The sequence below is a fragment of the Xenopus laevis genome, chromosome 6L (assembly GCF_017654675.1).
Source record: "Xenopus laevis strain J_2021 chromosome 6L, Xenopus_laevis_v10.1, whole genome shotgun sequence".
NCBI lineage: Eukaryota > Metazoa > Chordata > Amphibia > Anura > Pipidae > Xenopus > Xenopus laevis.
This window is the reverse complement of record NC_054381.1, coordinates 102,204,114-102,223,909: the sequence shown is the minus strand read 5'-3', so window position 1 is coordinate 102,223,909 and position 19,796 is coordinate 102,204,114. Positions and strand designations below refer to the sequence as shown.

The 19,796-nt window shown below is 37.2% G+C and overlaps 1 pseudogene; it reads left to right on the top strand.

Moving 5' to 3' along the window:
- Window positions 1–16,374, top strand: part of LOC108719158 — a 28,063-nt pseudogene extending 11,689 nt beyond the window's left edge.
- The last annotated feature ends 3,422 nt before the right edge of the window (window positions 16,375–19,796 follow it).

Sequence of the window (19,796 nt, the reverse complement as noted above, 5' to 3'; positions counted from 1 at the left end):
TATTGTTACTTCATGGCTTTATCATCTGAGCAATTGCAACAATGTTTCAAGCCACATGGCCCTTTATCAAGTTAATGTTTCACACATGGTTACACATTTTATATTACCTTGTATAGCACCATCTTGTGGCTCAATCCTTAAATACATCATAAACTACAGATCAAAAGGATTAATTATATCTACATTTTGTCGGTGGAGCCTCCTTCTCCACATCTATGCTGCTATTTCCTTGTTCAAATATCTGTAATATTAAAAACATAAATAAAAATCCAGTTAAAAACATACTTAGCGGAATATAGAATGTAGATCATATTCTCGGTTAAGGCCATGGGGCTCCATAGTTTCTAAGCAGCGTATCCACCAGGCTTCTTTCTTTAGCAGTTCCTTATTTCTATCCCCTCCCCGTCGAAGTTTGGGCACATTATCTATAACTTGGAACCTTAATTGTTGGACCCCATGGCCTTTTTCACAAAGTGGCTTGCAACCGCCTGATCTGTTTTCTTTAATCTTATCGCGGACTTATGTTCCCGTATCCTATCTCTGATCATGCGGGTAGTCTGCCCCACATAAAAATACCCGCAAGGGCATTTAACAATATACACTACAAAAGTAGATATACAAGTGTAATATCCCCTGATCTTAATGGGGTTACCCTTGCGTGGGTGGTACACAATATCTCCCTTTTGACAGTTGGAGCAACAATTACAGGAAAGACACGGGAAAGTCCCATTATTTTTAGGGCATAATACACCTTGCCTAATTTGTTTACTCCCCAGGTCCGATCTTACCAGCATAGAGCCAAGGGTTCTGTTCTTTTTGTATGACATGAGGGGTAAAGCCTGAAAAGCTTCCGCAGTGGGTACCCCCTCCTTAAGTAAACTCCAGTGTCTATTAATGATCTTAGCCACATCTTTACTTAAGGATGTAAATTTAGAAATAAATGGAATTCTCTTTGTTTTATTTTTATATTTACTCTGGTGTTTATTCTCCTTTCGACCACCCTCAATTTCTTTACGTTGCTGTTTTAATAAAGACATGGGGTACCCTCTCTGAAGGAATTTATGTTGCATCTCCGCTAAACATTCACTCTGTCTATCTTCGTTTGATACAATCCTCTTTACCCGTAAAAATTTTGATTTTGGTAGTGATCTTTTAGTTGAGACTGGATGGAATGACTCAAAGTGTAAAAGGGTATTTTTGTCAGTCGGTTTCACAAAATGTCTATTTCCAATTTCCCATCACGGTTTAATACCATGGTGTCTAAAAAAGCTATTTTTAGTTCATCGGTATGTAATGTGAATTTGATGTGAGGTAGCGTCAAATTGATTTGTTGGTGAAAATCTTTGAGGGCACACAGTGGCCTCGTCCATATTGCGAACACGTCGTCGATAAATCTTAACCATATCTTGCAATGTTGTAAAAACAACTCATTTACATATACATACTTGGTTTCAAAATTATTCATAAATATGTTCGCATAGGACGGGGCCACATTAGATCCCATGGCTGTTCCTTTGATCTGTACATAAAACTCATCTTGGAATAAGAAATAATTATTATTTAATATTAACTCAAGACATTGAATCAAAAAATTTTTTGAGATGCATCCAGACCCTCATCATATTCTAATTCGATGCGGACCGCCTCCATACCCCCATCATGTGGGATGGAGGTGTAGAGGCTTTCCACATCAAAAGTTACCAACAAGAAGTTGTTGTTCGGTAAATCTGACAACGTTTGCAATTTCAATAAAAAATAATTTGTGTCCTTTAAAAAGGACCTATGGTTGGGTACATACATCTTAATCACTTGGTCTACAAAGATAGAGAAAGAAGACAATATGGAGTTTATACAGGAAACAATTGGGCGGCCTGGTGGATTGTCTACATTTTTGTGAATTTTAGGGAGAATGTAAAAAATAAAATATAATATTACAGATATTTGAACAAGGAAATAGCAGCATAGATGTGGAGAAGGAGGCTCCACCGACAAAATGTAGATATGATTAAACCTTTTGATCTGTAGTTTATGATGTATTTAAGGATTGAGCCACAAGATGGTGCTATACAAGGTAATGTAAAAATGTGGAACCATGTGTGAAACATTAACTTGATAAAGGGCCATGTGGCTTGAAACGTTGCAATTGTTCAGATGATAAAGCCATAAAGTAACAATAAAGGCTTTTTTAAACAATTTTCAAGACTGGTGCCATCTACTACGATTTTGGGATACTGAAGCTGGTGGAAGTGAACACCATTTGACGTGCACCTGGTCGCTACATATAAGAATTTAAGTGGTGAGTGCTGGCTGACTATTTGTATATGAACAGGCCCCCCTTACCCTCAGGGCCCCCTACAACTCTCCCCCTGTCCCCCCCTGATGGAGGCCCTGTATATATATATATATATATATATATATATATATATATACCGTATATATATCATCCCTTCAATGGCGGCACGCCAAAATCAGTCAAGCTTAAGACAGTCAATTCAAATCATATAGGTTTATTTAGGTGGACCTTACATATATATATATTACGAATGGAGCGCACACCTTACAAAAAATATAGCCTGGGTGCTAGTCAGAACAGGGTAAAATAAATAAATATCCAAAACCCTGATGAAAGTTCAAATTAGGAACTGAAACGTTGGATATTAATAAACCTTTTTATTTCACCACTATTATCTGGTTGAAATCCCTTGGAGTGCTGTCGCTGCTGTATTTCAATCATATATATATATATATATTTCCAATCACTTTTTATTTGTGACCATTTTTCTAATACTGAAGTGTATTGTTTAATTTTTCACCTTCTAAAGCAGCTCTGAGGAGGGGGGTTGCCGACTCTGCAACTCTTCTAAATTGATACATTTAGTCACTATATAATTCACAGGATATATATATCCCATCCAAATACTTGGGACCAGGGATTTTCCAAATAAGGAATCTTTCTGTAATTTAAATGACCACACTAAAATCATAAATCAAAAAATCATTCAAACATACCCAAACAAACCCAATAGGATTATTTGGCCACCAAGGTACTGTTTTATTATTATAGAGAAAAAAGAAATATTTAAAAAAATTGATTCATTTGCTTAAAATATATTTTATGGGTGATGGCCTTCCTGTTATTCAGGGCTTTCTGGGTAATTGCTTTCCGGTTAAGGAATTGGAATTTTCCCCCTACATAATGAAGGCAAGAAGGCGTTTCTTAGTTGCAAATATGAAATGCAGAAATTCATTTTGGTATTTTTAACTTTATTTAAATGCTGAATACACAAGTAGCACAGAAAAAAAACATAAATTACATAAGAACTATAAAGATAGGTATAATTTACAGTGATAATATGAACAGGACGTTTTCGGCAGATATAATGTCATTTTCAAGAAAGGGTTGAATGCATTTTTAGCATTTCAGAAGGTACAAAGTTACTGGGATTCATACCCATACTGAAATGAGAAATTGGTCAGATTAGAGTCAGCAAGGATTTTTCTTCCCACTTAGTTAAAATGTGGTGGTTTTGTTTTCCTACTACTGGACGTGCTAGTGAAATCTAAACATGGGACTATAGGAATTAAGGTTTGAAAAAAATAGACAAGGCTCTTTTCGTGACCTTAAATGGATACAGACACTAAAAAAATATATATATAATATTAAAGTATTACTCTGCATTTGAAAATTACCTACTGATCATGTTGATAATTAATTGATGATAAGTGTACATTTGTAAGGTGCATAAATTCCTAACCCGGTTTTGCCAGTTAGAATTGTTAACACTAACAGACTTATGGCAGCCTCCTCATAGAGGAACATGGGAGAGACGAGTTTAAAATATAAAAGCTACAGACAAATTTGTTTATGGCAAAAATATATGGTCCCAATCATTAAAAATCTCATAATGAAAGAAAATATATTCTAAGCAATCTTCCAATATACTGTACATTCGTTAAACACTTTCAAACATTAGATGTGAAAGTTATTTTACTATTGAAAGCAATGTTTCGCTGTTCCTTCTATTCTCTGCACTGATTGCCCTGGCTATACTGTAAAAAGACATTCAAAAAATATCTTCTTCTCCAGCGATGACTTTGATTCCCACAATACCTTGCAGACCCCTGTGATTTACCTTCTTTACAGGTCTGTTGATCAATGAACATGCAGAGCATTATGGGAATTGGAAACTTGGCTGTAGAAGATGACTGTTACATGATTTCAGTGGTACATTTAGAGATGATGAGCAGGGCAGAGAACAGAAAGAGAAAGCTTTCTGCAGTAATTACATTTACTGAAAACCAAAAAAAAAAATTGACATTTTTAACGTATAGTGAAAAGTTGTTTAGAATTACATTTTCTTTTATTACGCAGAATTTCTTTTTTTTAATAATGTGGGTTGAGTTTCGCTTTGAGTAGCAATGTTATTTTCTATTCGGTTTGCCATTTTCATTTTCTGTATTCTCAGGGGAAGCTGTGCTGACCTTTGCAAATCAACTGAACTGTGAACATCTTCTAAGCTGTTTGCAGTAACTCTTTGCATTTACTAAAATTACGTAAGAATCGACATTGAGCATAAATATCTTTTTAGGTAAGCTTTTAACATAGAGAGCTTGCTACAATTATATGTCACAAAATAAGGGTGCTGCTTGTACTTGCAGTTTCAAATCAGCCTGGTGGCTGAAATATGTGTAGCCAGCATATACTGTAATTATTCCCACATGTTCAGGATCAGAACAGGAGACCCATGAACCATGGCTGCTTGTGCAAATCATTCTTTATACACAAAGACTAGTTCTGCCATCACCATCAGTTACTTTATCCTACACTTCTAGCACACATTTCTCAGCAGGGGCACCAAATGCCATATCACCTGGGTCCCCTGTGTGGAGGGTTTAGATGGTCAAAGTCCTGGGACTGGATTAGGGGTATTATTTTGTAGTATGAAAGACAGCTCATAGTGATCTCCATCAGAAGAAAGATCAGAAGCTTGCCAGACAAAGGCCAAGCCTGTACAAGTCAGCAAAGTAATGGGCTGTGTATATGGCCAATTAACAGGATCTTTGACAAATGTATGATTGGGGCTAGTATATTCCATTGAGTGAGGACCCCATAGGGCCATGGATTCAGTCGGCTAAGTCTGCCCAGGGCCCCCAGAGGTGCTGTGCCAATGAGGAGAGTTTAGAAACTCAACTCAGATGTTAAAGCCCCACCAGTGACCATGGGTGGCAAACGCTGCTTTGGGCAAATTTAGGAGACGAATTACTGGTTCTGTTTATAAAACTAACAGCATTACAAGTACAAAGAAATAATATGGAGTTTATTGCAATTCTCTTAAGAGCTTTAGGCTTTTAAAGGAGAACTAAACCAAAAAACGAAGCCCGTGGGAGCATTCGTAGGTGGGCCAAGTCAGGAATCGGCTTCAAATCGGCATTGAGACCCGAAAGAATACGAATCGGCGGAAGATGGTGTCTGGGAGCTCCACTGCGCTGCTCTGCATTTTAGGGGTTATTATTTGATGATTGCACAGTGTAGGGAGGGGGGCAATTGCAGGCGGTTTAGGGAGCTTTAGGTAAAGGGGAACTTAGTTCTCCTTTTAGCACATACAGTACAGGATTTTCTTTTAAAATACTCCATGTACTGTATTTACTGAGTTACAAATAATATTTTCTTAAAGGAGTAAACCCTGCTGCACTGCTCAACTAAACTTTACTCAGAATAATGTATATAATACAGGTTGAGTCATGCTGAAAGCTGTTGTCTAGCAACATCAGGGTTGTATTCTTAACACAATAATGCACAAAAACAACACTTTTCCCCAATTCTCCACAGCCAGCAGCTACACTAAAATGCAAAAAATGCTCCACTGAGAATCCAGGCTGATCTATGTAAATCTGTCTCCGTGTTCTTTGTTCCTGCAACAAGAGATGGAAACTATAAAGGAGAATTCAACCTGTGGGTAAACAACCCCCTACCCCCACCCCAGGTAGACCCCCCCAGGGGAAATGCCCCATACTCCATACTTACCCCTTGGTGCAGATTCTTCCAGCGAAGTGGGGGGTAGGGTTTTTCCCCCCACAGGTTGACTTCTCCTTCTCCTAAGCACAGTTTCCCAGCATTAAACAAGTCTGTCCTTTATTCCCATGTTTGATTCTAGTGTAATACAAGTATGGGATCCATTATCCAGAAACCTGTTATCCAAAAAGCTCCGAAATTACTATAAGGCCCATAGACTCCATTTTATCCAAATCATGCAATTTTTAAAAAAATTCATTTTTTTCTGTAATAATAAGAGTACATTATAATTAATCCAAACTAAGGTATAATTAATCCTTTTTGGAAGCAAAACCAGCCTACTGGGTTTATTTAATGTTTACATGAATTTCTAGTAGACGTAAGGTATGAAGATCCAAATTACGGAAGATCTGTTATCCAGAAAACCCCAGTTCCCGAGCATTCTGGATAACAATTCCCATTCCTGTATAATGAAGACAAAAATGGAATAATTATCTCTATATGTAAGGTAACAGCAAGATGTCTCAAATAATGCTGGGAATGAGCATTCCCTTTGGTCATTAATTTTGCATTTACAATGAAGTTGTTGAGCAGCAGAAATCTTATTAGAGATTTTTCTTCCATCTACAATTATGGTTTTCTGCAATGTCTATAGAAATCTAGGGGGACGATATGGGGCAGCATACGACCCCGATAAAGCATTATTTAAGATTCCTGGATGTTTGCAACGTGTGTAGGAGAGCTAGCAGAGAATGTTGGGCTGATTAAAGGAAAACTATACCCCCAAAATGAATACTTAAGCAACAGATAGTTTATATCAAATTGAATGACATATTAAAGAATCTTACCAAACTGGAATATATATTTACATAAATATTGCCCTTTTACATCTCTTGCCTTGAACCACCATTTCGTGACTCTATCTGTGCTGCCTCAGAGATCACCTGACCAGAAATACTACAACACTAACTGTAACAGGAAGAAGTGTTGAAGCAAAAGGCAGAACTATGTCTGTTAATTGGCTCATGTGACCTTACATGTGGTTTGTATGTGTACTCAGTGAATCTTACGATCTCAGGGGGCGGCCCTTATTTTTTAAAATGGCAATTTTCTATTTATGATTACCCAATGGCACATACTACTAAAAAAGTATATTATTATGATAATGGTTCATTTACATGAAGCAGGGTTTTACACATGAGCTGTTTTACTCAGTATCTTTCAATAGAGACCTACATTGTTTGGGGGGTATAGTTTTCCTTTAATCTGGAGTTCTTTCCATGCCATTTTGGTGTGTGTAAGGCTGGCAGGAAAAGTAGGTACATTCATTAAATTTTTTTAGATCCATGTTAGTGACCAAGCCTGAAGGACACAAACCAAATAATATACGAGTTCTGCTTGCAAAAAGTGTGCTAATTGGAAGAGAAAAAAAAGCTGATTGCTGACAGTGATCAATAACCCAGACAAGATAGGTTTACATACAAAGACACACACAAGGCAGTACATGTTATGGGTATACCCTGTTATGTCAGTACTGCCTGTGAATTTCAATTCTGAAGAGGTTTCCTTCCAGACAGGCTGCAGGGCTGCTTGTTAAGTGTGGAATACATTGAAGTGCTGCTGGTGCTGCTGTCAGGGCAGGAATCAGACTCCGGCTTCTTCCGTCACGCACAGCAGCCCCAACCCATGGCATCCAACAGCTGAGCACAAATCTCTGGGAAAAGTTACTCCCATTTTATCTCTCTGAGCTCACAGTCGGCCAAATGTCATACTCTGCTCTGTCACATTTGTTTGTGTCCAGGGACATGGCTCGGCAAGAAGGAAACTTAAAAATATCTGCAAATAACTGACTCTCCAGGGGATGGACCGTGTATCTTACCAGCTCCAGCAAGGTACCAGATTTCCCTTTTATTAACATCATGCCAGTGCAGTGCTCATTAATTATGGCTGCCTTTAAAACTTTATACTACCATTAACTACAGGAGTTTCACAGAACATCAGTTTAAAGATAAATACATTTAATGGCTATGCCTGCTAGGTATATATACAGCTATAAATCTGCAATAGACATCAGTTGGAGGAAGGCAATTGAGATGTAACTAATAGAAGATAGATAATACCTGTTACAGTTTATATTGGTAAGCCTTGCTGACTAGCATGAATACATAAAGCACATGACTATGATTTTGTCTTTCTTTTCAATTCAATGCAGAGGGTGATATGAATCTATTAGCGTGTGCTAATTGTGTTATTCCATTTTGGCTGCAGTGTACTGTTGGCTGCGTGTGTCCGATTCCTTTCCCATATCCTTGAAATAGGTTTATTATTGGATAATCTTATTACTCTCTGCTTGCCAGGACTGGGGACAATCTACTAATGTCTGTCAGGTTTTGTTTTACCTTTGCAAAAATAAATGCAAAATGAAATCTCTGCAGCCCCATTGCTAGATGTATTTCATGAACCTTTATGAGGAAGGGTATTTATATACAGACTTGGGTCATGAAGCCTTATTTTCATGTGCCTTTACACAGAGAAGAGATGGGCAATACACTCTGGGCTATACATATTATCCTGTGTTTGGAACAGCAAAATGTCCTTGTGTGGATAACCCGTGTCCAACTGTGTGCCTCTAAATAGGGCTTGATGTGTTTAGCAGACACTACGCAGTATATTTCAAAAAATCCCTGCCCCAGAAGGCATTTTGGAGGACATGTTTTCAGACCAACTTATTTATGGCTTTGAGCAGTCTCGGGCAGTTTCAGCTGTCAGCATTTCTCTAAAGATGCAAACAGACATTTGTATCAATGGTTACACTGAAATCACACAAACTTCTTCTGTCATCCCACCTTCTTCTTTTACTTATAAATCTTTCCAAACTAATTATTAGGGATGCACCGAATCCAGGATTCGGTTCGGGATTTGGCCAAGATTCAGACTTTTTCAGCAGGGTTCGGATTCGGCCGAATCCTTGTGCCTGGCCGGACAAAATCGGAATACTAATTTGCATATGTAAATTGTGGGGAGGGCGGGATTTCACATGACTTTTTGTTACAAAACAAGGAACTAAACCAATTTTCTTCCACTTTTTCCTTTCCCACCCCTAATTTGCATATGCAAATTAGGATTCAGTTCGGTATTCGGCTGAATCTTCCAAGATGGATTCGGAGATTCGGCCGAATCCAAAATAGTGGATTCGGTGCATCCCTACTAATTATAGATGGAAATCCCTAATCAGAACTATTGCATGTTCACTAACTTTCCCACAGTATGCTCCAAATTGGTTCATAATTAAAGGAACAGTATGCCCCCTTGTTCAACATGAGTGCAGTGAATAGGGCTTTTGCTGAACATATATTTTATCTATTGTTTTAATCTTGAAAAAAAATCTATGGTTTTTGTTATTTCTTCAGCTAAACAGAGCGAACAATGAAAGTGAAGCTACTCCATGTTTAGTCCTGGTGTGGTAGATAATTACATATAGTCAATCTGCATAATTGGCTGTTGCTAGCAAAACAGTCACAGTTGAGGATGAAGGGAGAAAGTTCGAGATTTCTTTGTGATTAAACTATAGTCAAAAAGTATGTCCAGCGCAAAACATAAAAATTCATTAATTTCACAAAACCCAAACATAGATAAACACAATGCAGACTTTTTAATGCATTCAACATATGTTTAACACATTGTAGATGCATATTATACCATTACTGTGTAAGGGGCCTACGACAGTTCTTGTACAGGGTGGGTATTATTACAACATTCTAGTTGTAGAGAGAGTCTGTTGATCTGTTTCCAAGTGAAGTCAACTAACCCCTTGTCATTAGGGAGGTAATGATCCAGTTTGGGCATTTTGAGACTCAAGGGCAGAGCAGTGAACACATTGAAAAAAGGGGGACAAAACTCCATGTTTTTTGCACACGTGCACCCTGCACTTTGCTGAATGGTTGTAGATCTCTGCACTCCAAATGTATTTCATGGTTGCATTTGGTTGTGTGGTATGCATCTTGCTGTGGTGCATTCATGTGTCAATTTATAAAGGGATGTGTTGTCAATATTGCCACATTATCCCTTAAAAAGAGTGCAAATAAAAGACTATATGTGCTGAAAGGTGAATTAGTAATTCTGAAGCATTCTGCACAGCTGTTCAAAACCATGTGCAGATGTGTGCCTGGTTCTAAAAGGCTGAGGTACCAGCTCAAATTAGTGACAAATTAGTGGGCATAATGGCATTTAGGTTTGCTAAAAAGTGTGTATGTGAATGTGGAATTAGATTGTAAGCTCCACTGGGTTAGGAAATGTGTAATTTCTGTAAATCATTGAGGAATATGATAGATCTACTTTAATAAATAATATTAGTATAGGGATGCAGAGAACTTAGTAGAAGATGTTCAGTTCTTTTTTCTAAAAATGTAGCACTTTGGTGGGCATCTTTTTTCTGCACCTCTCTGGGCCACAACCCATATATACTGTTAATGGGCAAATGCAGAGGATTTCTTGTCTTTGAGGCAATTAAGATTGGACAATTCAGGCTGTAAAACAGAAATGCAAATCAAGGGCAATCAATCTATGTGCCATTTTACCTACCTAATAATAAACGTTCAGATGAACAATACTCTCATTTCAGCACGCCACTTTACTTGCAATCTTCCATACTGTGGCATTTCTGGACCTTATTTCAAAGTAGGATGTGACACTGCCATTATCTTTTACCATTTTTTACCCCATTGTGCCTATTTTATGTACAGTACTTTATGTTATGGAGAATAGTCTAATGTCACACTGTGGTGTATAATTGCTGTAGCGTACATCTTGCACTCCATATTCCAGTAAAAAAACAGTCTTTCAAGAATATTTGTCACAATTATCAGCAAAAAGAATGCCCCAGATATATGCAGCTAGCCCTTAATTATGTAAATGGTCTTCCTAAATGAAGTAGGCTCAAAAATACTTGTCAGATATAAAAATCATGAAAACATTTGGGTGCCACCAAAATTCTAATATTTAGCAACAGATATAAGATGCTATAACTCAACATGGTGCACTTTCTGAAAGTGAATTTCCCTGCAAAAGAATAGGCATCTATACATCATATTGATTTTCAAGGTTAACTCTCTATCTCTACCAATTCATCTCCATTAAACTGAAAGCTCTGAAGCAGAGACGTCTGACCTGCAGCCATCCAGCTGTTATTGAGCTACGGCTCCTGCCAATCTGCTGTTTAGGGATGCATATAAACATGCAAGGGATCAATGTCTGCATAGTTGTCCATGACAGTTTTATGAAAATGTATGTAAACATTCCATAATGTCTCCTTTTAAATAGATGCAATTCTTTTTTTTTAGTTAATTGTTTTTTTTTCTAGTTAATGCCAGGCAGTTATCTGTTGCTAAATATACACAAATAGCATGTTTAAGAATTGCAATATTATTGTTTCCTTTGCCTCACTCACTCAGCTATTTTATGCATATTGCTGCTTATGCTAAAGGCAATGTCCGATTTTGATCTCTTTGCTGCTCAAGGGCCCTGCTCGCTTTATTTACTTGAATGGCCATTGTGTAGACCCAAGCAGTGCACTCACAGGTCATGTGTTTGTCACTCATTTCTGACAACCCAGGTGATTGTTATTCCAATAAATGGTGGGGCAATTCAATATGTTTTTTCCCAGCTCCAAAACAATTAAATAACAAAAAAACTCCATCTATTTTTTCCCATGAGTTTAATCTTCCATAGTCTTGTAAACATTGGGATTCAGACAGGATATGTGACCACCATGGCCAGAATGGTCTAATATAAAAATAGCTAGAATATCATTTTTTGCTACTGGCAGACAGATCAATTGCTCTACTGGTGTTTATAACGCTAAACTTCTGCCTTCCACTTGCTGAATGTTGCCACAGCATCAGTCAGTCAGTGCACACACAGATGATTTTAGCACAAAAATGCATACTAAAGCGTTTTTGTGCCGAAAGCCGCTCTGTGTGTGCCGGCCTGCTAATCCAGTGTCTGTAAGTGCACAAGTTCAAAAAGTGGGTGCCAGTGGATCAGCTATTCTCCTCCAGGCCTATAAACAACCTGTCTGATGTAAGCCTGAAAGAAGAAATAAAGCTTAACAAAAAAAGTAGGTTAGAAATGCTATACCTTATGTTTTGGCTTTTGGGGTTCTGTACCATCCCAAGGCAACCATAGCCCTATATCATTGAAGATATGTGCCTCCAAACGTCTGTTTCTGTTTGATGGTTTACGACAACCCCTAAGCTTCACTCCTCAACTGATGGTCAGAGCTCACTGAACATGTGCAGGGTAGCTGACACTCCTTACAAAATCCAAGGTGGTGAGCTCCTATTCACAGTTTTGTAAGCCTACATCATTATTGTTATAGAGATAGTCATCTTGCTGTTACATAATAATTAAAAATGCATCCTATTTTTGTCCTTGTACCACTGTAACCTCTGATATATACATGTTTCTGGCCTCATTATTTCTGTCTACTTTGTATTATTCACTGCCTTACATATATTTCCCCCTTATCATGTTTTTCTCTTTTCCTAATCACATGAGGGAGACGTAGTTGTGGCTTGTACATTTTCATTACTGTCAAAGAGCAATCCCTTGTAGACTTAACATGTTTAGTCACAAGGGATATTATCAGCTCAGCCACCAGTATTCACCTGTAGCTTTACAGTCTGGGCCTAAGTAACAAGTCACATAACAAGCTTAATTAGCCTCTACTATCTTTGTTGTGGTAAGTGCAAAGTTTTTTGTTTTTTAAATAACCCTACCATCTATTAGTAATTATCAATTCATGAGATCCCATATTTATAAAATATTAAATAACTATATACTGTATTTTAATATATTAAATAATCCCAACATTATGGGAAGCCCAGTTATTTAAATTTTGACAGTTACTAAAAATGTTATTGATTTTTCCAATAAGTATAAATGGAAAATGTTGCCTACGACCCCTTGGAAGCTACAGTCGGAGAGGCTACAGAGTGTACTCACAAGCTATAAGAGGAGTGTAGATCTTATTATGTTTTTAAATTAACTGAACCAGAGCATAAGAAATCATTCTACCGCTATAGAGGCTACTTCATCTTGGATCTCAGTTTGTTTGAGGCCTTAGTGGAACTACATTTGTGTCTTAATTCCCCTTTCAGGTGTTCAGGGATATATTATTACCATATTGTGGTACTGAGCAACCATGAATCACAACTAATTAACTAATTAACCTGAAGGTTCAAATGTGACCTGTGTGCACTTCATTCATTGGGGTGGAAAATCCTTCCATTTTTTCAAATCAAAAAAAAAATGTTAATGCAAATATTTCTATATTTATTATTTATCATCATGGCCATCCGCTACTTCCTCATTAGTATAGACCATAGTAATGTAAACAAATTAAAAGAGAACAACTATGCTGCAATACATCCTGTTTATTTCAGTTGCAAGGGGCCTGTAGATGAGACAATTCTGTTTGCCTTAATTCAGCACATACAATGAAATAATTGTATACCATTTCACATACAATACTAAACTAACCAGACTACATTTACTCATATACACACAGACCAGCAAATGTATATCTCTTGGAGCATAAAGTTTTATCCAGAGGCACCTGTGATTGGTTCCAGTCAATTAATAGGCTAATCGACATTTTAATCTCTTGACAAGTAAAAAGCAGACAGGGTATTGGCTGTGAGAGGAAGTCAATTCATGACTATGCTAATGGTCTTTATAACACTCTGCAGTTTGAAGGCAAATTAACTTTCTAGTAGGCACATGGTTAATTGAACATTATACTACAGACAAAAATACATACTACTTGACCCAAAAATTTTTTTAAATACCATCCTTGATCAGTCACTACCATTTTTGTTTAAAGGAGAAGGAAAGGTTAAAGCTAAGTAAGCTTTATCAGAAAGGTCTATATAAATACACCAGTAAACCTTCAAAGTAGTGCTGCTCTGAGTCCTCTGTCAAAAGAATCACCAGATTTCTTTCCTTCTATTGTGTACACATGGGCTTCTGTATCAGACTTCCTGTTTTCAGCTTAAACCTCCAGGGCTATGGCTTTAGCATGCTCAGTTTGCTCATCTCACCCTCACCTCCCTGCTGTAATCTGAGCTCAGAGCTATGAGCCTGCAGGGAGAGACTCAGACAGGAAGTGATGTCACAGCAAGCTTATATGGTAGTTGCTATCCTAAACAAACAGAGACAGTGTCTACAGCTCTTTCCTCAGTTATGGAAAAGCATTCTAAAGAATAAAAATGGTGTTCTAGCTTGGACTGTTGTGGCTATTACCGCAATAAACTGCCTTGGTAGCTTTCCTTTACCTTTACTACACATACGTACATGTGCCACTTCTTTATAAAAATCATCAAGTTCACTTTTATTTAATCTTAAGGATGAATCACTGGGCATCAAACCTATCAGTAGCTATTTACTTATTTTATGAAGTCAGTTCCCCTAGTTTGGGTTATGGAATAACTTCGCTGGAACTGTTTAGAAGTTGCTTTTCTGTTTAAAAATACATTAACATTCATTTTCTTTTCTTCTGCAGATATAAAAGTTATAGATTTCTACCATGTACATGGAGACGTTATGAGGGGAAAAAGGATATTTGGGAAGGATTTTTTTCCATTTGCTTGGCTAATGGATGGAGAGACTTTAACATTGACATTTTTACCAACACTAAATGCATCTCTGGGTTCTGCTATGACATTGGAGCAGAAGACAACCTTTGTGGTTCTGTTGTTCATCATTTTGGGAGTCCTTATCATCAGATGCTTTAGGATTCTTCTGGATCCTTACAGAAGCATGCCAACATCAACTTGGGCATGGGATGGACGGACTGGAGAAAGGGCAGTTTGATTATGCCCTGGCTTAGATGACTGAACAGAAATAACATGGCACGAGACATTCAATGACATCTTAATAAATAATTATTTTCAGTCACAGATATAGGATCTATTATCAGGAAAACCATTCTATGGAATATAGCAATGCAAATTATTGCAAATGTTTGGCTGGTTTGTTCCGTAATAAGACATTACCTCGAGACCTAGTAACTAAACTAGCATAAATCCATATTCATGGAAAAACATTTTTTTAAAAATATGTTTTGTAGTAGATTTTGAGCTCCAGATTACAGAAAGACCCCTTATCTGAGAAGCTCTAGGTCCCAAGCTTTCTTTATAATAGATCTCATGCCTGTCCAATGGTGTAATGAAGAAAACACCGTATTAAAGTAATTTTATATTTAGCATTGACTAAAAATTTCTCAGTGTAATATCAATTATTACAAATATATATATTTTATATTATAAAAAAAAGAGGCTTTCTTTTGTTGTAGGGTAAAGGGACATACAGAACCAATGAAAGTATATACAAAACTGCTGTGTGTGTATGTGGTGTCCACTGAAATTCTAGGAATTTACTGGGCATCATGAGAAATATAACATTATTATTTTCCAAAGCAGAGCTGTGGATGAGAGATGATTGTTATTAGACCTTTCTTAGCTAAAAAGGATATTTTATGATGGTCAATACAGATTGTAAGAAGATGACCAGAGTATGAGTGAACAGTCTAGCATATTGTTTCCAGATTTTCAGTTTTCATTGTGAAGCCCCTGTCTCATATGTGAGTTCGTTTGATGTAAAAACAAAAAAAGTTCTTTGAAGCATGAAAGATGAGAAAAGCTTTCCATGTCATGCTGCTGTAATGAATTCAATAAGATTTACAGTATAATACTGACCCAAGAGGCACTGTCTTATCTGTCAGTTTTGTGGCTCCCCAAGAAAAATTGAAGCTGCTCCATATAGTCAGCACAGTGTCACCATAATATGTACATACCTATTTACATTTTAGAATTTTGGTAAACACTCTATGGAGGCATGGTGACATCTTAAGCAGATTGCCATACCCAGTGATACTCTTCTTTACATATAGACTTGCTACTGGAAGGGGGCATTAATGAAAGTACAGGCAATTGTTAGGCATGCACATGCTGCCTTTAGAATACAGAGTAGGCCACCAAATCTCTGCTTTTGAGGCACACCTTTGTAACTAACTGTACAAAGTAGGGAAAGCTGCCATCATTAAATTCTTCAAATAACTGGTAAGCACAGATTTGCATCTATGGGGCAAATTTACTTACCTTTGAAGTTGTGCCAGCGTTGGCTTTGCTGCATTTAGTCGCACTTCGCCAGGGCACCCCTAATTCACTAAAAGTTGCGCTCAGGGAGGCGAAAGGTAGCGAAGTTGCTCTAGCGTTAATTCGTCAAGCAAAGCGAAGTTACTTCACATTTGATATGCACGGGCAGTTGGTGACTTGTGAGATAAATCACACAGATACATAGGGGCAGATTTATCAAAGGTCGAGGTGAATTTTTTAATATTGAAATTTATCATGTATTTTCTTTTTAAAAATTCAACATCAACTATTCGCCATCTAAAAACCGGCTGAATTGCTGTTTTAGCATATGGGGGACCTCCTAGAACCTATTTGGCGTCAATTGGTGGACTTTGACAAATCAAAAGTTTTTTTTTGGGAAAAACTTCAAATCGAATTGGATCGAATGCGTTATTCCTTCGATTTGTATGATTCTGCAGAATATGCACCTATTCAATCGAAAATGGACCTATTCGACCAAAAAAAAAACTTTGACTTAATTTCGATTGGTCTTTTAGAATTAGAATTTGAAGTTTTTTAAAATCGAAAGTTGACCCTTGATAAATATGCCCCTTAGAGTATGGTTTTGTGGATATTAAGAACAGCAAATAATCTATTCTAGATGAAAGGGGGGACCCCTAAGCAAATCTCAGTTCAAATACATATGTTTTTTTTTTTTATTAAGCTAATGGAGTTGAAACTCAAGCCCCTGTTCCTTGTAGGCATCAAATATACAGACCTAGATCCAATGTTTTCTTGTAGTCTTTTCCTGGAGCCTCCGGGAATATTAAATAGACATCATCCAGATATGCTTGTTTCTTTTCAGAAATATATGACTGAATCAATTATCCTCACGTCAGTGATCTTATCCTGAAAGGAAGGTTTAAAAACCTCTTGTTTCACATAAAAATATTAACATATTAAAAAAAAAAAAACACAATACTTGTCAAGTGTGAGGAACAAATTGAGGGTGCATCTATCAAATAAAGCTTACTTTAAACCCAAAGGCATCTATTACTACACTGTGCAATATGTTGGCGCTCTATAAAAACATGTTAATAACAGTATGTATAGCAAGTTAACCAGCTCTCCTCTTGCATAAGTCAATGACTTGCTCCCGGCAAGTTATTTTAATTATTATTCAGCATTCAGTTGCCTTTGATAGAGTCTGCAATCTTTCACTGCTAAGAAAAATATCAAATTGTATATAGATTTTTTTCATTGTTATTTTTTTATTATCTGCACAATCTGCATCCTAATTCCATCCTCCTCTAGACCTGCCTGTCAGCAACCACTCCTGTTCCTTGTTTTTTGGAGCTGTACACAGCATGTCCTTACTTCTACTTCAAAGGTTTGATGCTTATGTGTCATTTATGAACGCTCTTTAATTCTGTTCATGTCCCCTCTCTCCTATTGCTTACACCTAGCAGTTCAAGAATATCCATTTACCTCTTTCCACGGACAACTAAATCTGTTGTTTATGCCCTTGTCATTTCATATTTTGGCTTTAGCAACAACTTATTGTCTGGCTCACAACCAATTATCTCAGCCACGGCCAGAAATGAATGCTGCATCCAGACCCTCACCATAAATCCACTGCCTTAACACTAGTAACATTCATTCACAATCTTACTGTTCCATATACTGTAACTTTGGTTACGAGTCTCCATATCACCTATTCCTCAAACTCTTCTAACTCACACCTCTCCAAATTATCAAAAGCATCACTCCTCATTATGTGGAACAGATAGCCTGCACTCACTCAGATTCACTAAAGGGTGAATTGTCGCCAGCGACCGCTTTGCACGCTTCACACCACTTCGCCAGATGCAAATTTGTTACCACTACGCTAATTCACATAAATATGAGGTTGCCGAATGCTGGTGACTTTTCGCTAGTGATACTCCTTCACTGCAAGCATAGCAAAAATTTGCTAGCATTCGTTTGTGCCTAGTGAACATTCACTAGCAATCTTGCGCTTAAGTCAATTTGAATAGAGGAGGCGCATAAAAGTTATATATACGTTTTTTTAAGAGATGTTGGTGTAAATGCTTGAAGTGGCCACTTTTTATTATAAATGTCCAAGGGAGCTTAATAAAGACATAAAAACCCCTCTAATGCCCTAGACATGAGCCCACCCTAAAATATATGTGGCATGCCCCTCAAATGTGTTAAAAAAATCTTTAATAGTTCGGACTGTTTACGGTAAGTCAATCCCACTTTAAAAATAGAAAAGTCGCCTGAGTTTTTTTTACACTTTTTATGACTTTCCGGGGTACAGGATATGATGTCAGTGACAACAAATTGAGAAAGATGTAGCTTAGTTTCAGAAGTTAGCCTTGTCTGAGGTGGTGAAGGAAACTCCAATTTCGCAATTTTCGCAATTTAGTGATTTGCGGAGCAACGACTATTTGCCAGAGCAAAAAGTTGCCGGGTGATAGAGTATGTACGAATGCTAGCGACGGTCTTTTTCACTAGCAAATTGTCGCCTGCGCCTGTTAGTGAATTGGCAATGTCCCTGCGGATGGGATTTCTGGCGAAAAGTCGCTAGCGTTAGCCACTTCGCCCTTTAGTAAATCTGCCTCATTGTTCATTATTGCCAGAACTTTCTGTTATCCAGTTTGTTCAGTTTTGCCTGTGTCATGTCACTGGTGCTCAGCGACCAGATCTTTGCATAACTGGCTAATTTTAGGACACCAAAAGGAGGACGGTTTTAACAGAAATACAAAAATGATAACATAGGGTTCTCTATTCCCATTTATTCATATTACATTAATATAAGACAAATATACAGTACACAAGAGTGGCTGGCCACTTATTAATATTCAATATACACAGTACAGTTGATTCATATTCAACACTAATAATAATAATGAATATATAAAAATAAACCTATTTTCCCCTTATATCGATGAATAGCTTAAAGGGCATGTAAAGCCAAAAAAATAAAATCCCATTTTTACTTTCTTAAATGAAAAAGAAACCTATCTCCAATGTACTTTAATTAAAAAATGTGTACCATTTTTATAAGAAACCTGACTGTATGCAGTGAAATTCTCCCTTCATTTACTGCTGTGGATAGGAATTGTCAGACGATCACTAACTGCTAAGCAGGGAAACAATCATACTTATGAACAGCAGGGGGAGCCCCCACCTTACTTCCCAGCCATGCAGAACTCAAGCAGCTTTGTTTATGACGATCCCTAAGCAGCCCAGACCACATTGAGTATGTGCACAGTCTTAGTCTTGCAAAGATGTTTAACAAAGTTATAAGATGGTGACCCCCTGTAGCCAACCTTGAAAGCAAAAATTATTTGTTTGATTAAGCTTGTGGTTCATGTTTATATTTAGTATACAAAATACATCATTTCTAGCCTTATTCTATTTTAGACTTTACATGCCCTTTAGGCAGTAAATTTTAAATTAGTTAGTGTGTTAGTGTTTTCATGCCACTAATCTAATCTTAGTGGCATGCAGCAGTCATCCCAACTGAGGTAATAATGTAAAAGTTTAAATTGATTCTGTCATGATTTTTACAGTGTAGTTTTTATTTCTAAATTACACTGTTTACACTTCAAACAATTAACTCTACCATGTAACATTTAATTTCT